A 1,636-nucleotide genomic window follows, 5' to 3' on the forward strand; every position below is an offset into this window, starting at 1 on the left:
CTCACCCATTCAACTTAGGTACTTGAGTATTAATTCACACAATTTGACATATATTTTTTTTCAGAGATACATTATGTGGAAAAGTAAAAAGGTATTCTAGGGGCCCATGGTACTTCCCTTTGGAACACAGCCTGTCACTTTTCCTTTTTGTTACCTTATTCTTCCATCTTTACAGCAAAAAAAAAGAAAAAAGAAAAAAGAAGGAAACTGAATGATGTGTTAATGCTTAGGCAAACTTGTGGTCAAGAATGATGGTTTGTGGTTCATAAGACTCTGACATGGGCTGGCAAGATAGCTCAGCACACTAAAGCACCTACTTAGGCAAGCTTAGGCAAGCACCAGGACCACAGCTCAATCTCCAGCACCACATGCCAAGCCGGCCCCACCCCCAGGGCATGCTGAGCTGGCCAGTGTTTGGGAGTGGTGGCACACACCTATAATCCCAGCGTTAGGGAAGCTGAAAACAGAAGGATCACTATAAGTCTGAGATGTGTAGTGAGACCCTGTATCAACCAAATACATTTTTTAAAAAAAGACTCAGTATTCATCATCATAAATTCTATCAATTAATTAGTTATACTGTTGCTCACGAATAATAAACATTCATGCATATGTCTACTGGCTGACAGAATTCTAATAATGAAACATATAAGTATTGTCTCTGGAAAAGAGTATTCAGTTACAATAATTCTTAATATCATGCCTTCTTTGTATAACTTTGTTAGATGTGTTAAATGTTTGTTCACTTATCAGATGTTTATTAAGCATGAAAATATTTCAAGAACTCTACTTTAAAAATTCAGGGTCCCTGAAGTATCAGAATTCAGAAATATTTAAGACTTTATTTACTGATTTATTTTTGCAGTGCTGAGACCCAGCACCTGCACATGCTAGGCAAGAGCAACTCCCAGCCCAAGACCTTACTACAGCTCTTTCAGGTTTCTGGCCTTCTGCAATCACCTGTGATCTCTGGCTTCTAATCCCATGGTTTGGTTTCTGGGAGAATCTAGCTTCCTGCAGTTTAGTTAGCCCCTGCTCTCCTTCAGTTCCAGAGGAACCTGGTTCAATCACATTAATGGAGCATGTCTCCACTGAGTGTACTGTGGTAGTCAGTGTCAAACTATTCCCAGATGAACTCTTCATCAATGCTCAAGTCTCCCTGGAAAGATATCATGGGCATGAGTGGAGGAGAAATGATGAAACCCTCCTTGCTTTCCTCTTTCATGTAAGGAAGACATTTGATCATAGGCTGTGTCAGCATTCACTGGGGATGAAAGATCTCTGGAGACCACAAGGCTTGTCAGCTCCCTATGAGATATTTTAGGATGGGCAAAAGGCAGCAAGTCCCTGAGGGAATGTCTGTTTGCTCAAAATGAAACTTCTCCAGCATTTAGCAGCAGTGACATCCCTGAAGGTATTTCTCAGACATGTCTAGGCGCAGCATGTTTGTTCTATCCACAGCCCTGATGTAGAAGGGATGCTGGCCCCTGGAAGCACCACTCCTCTTCCTCCCCCAGCCGCAGCCAGTGGAGGAGAAAGGGGCACATCCTCAGTGGCTCACCTGACTGCTCACCTGTGACATGGCACTTGTGTAACATAAATTGGGTGCAACAGAATCCCATTTTGGAAAATAAAA

The 1,636-nt window shown here is 42.1% G+C and overlaps 1 long non-coding RNA gene across 1 annotated transcript in view; it reads left to right on the forward strand.

The window, feature by feature from the left end:
• The window catches only part of LOC111814389, a 16,149-nt gene extending 14,904 nt beyond the window's left edge, over nucleotides 1-1,245 (forward strand). The window contains exon 2 of the long non-coding RNA XR_002819381.1: nucleotides 866-1,245. This is a non-coding gene — a long non-coding RNA (uncharacterized LOC111814389). The remainder of the gene's footprint in view (nucleotides 1-865) is intronic.
• The last annotated feature ends 391 nt before the right edge of the window (nucleotides 1,246-1,636 follow it).

Source organism: Octodon degus, unplaced genomic scaffold (assembly GCF_000260255.1).
Source record: "Octodon degus isolate 3935 unplaced genomic scaffold, OctDeg1.0 scaffold00305, whole genome shotgun sequence".
Taxonomy (NCBI): Eukaryota; Metazoa; Chordata; class Mammalia; order Rodentia; family Octodontidae; genus Octodon; species Octodon degus.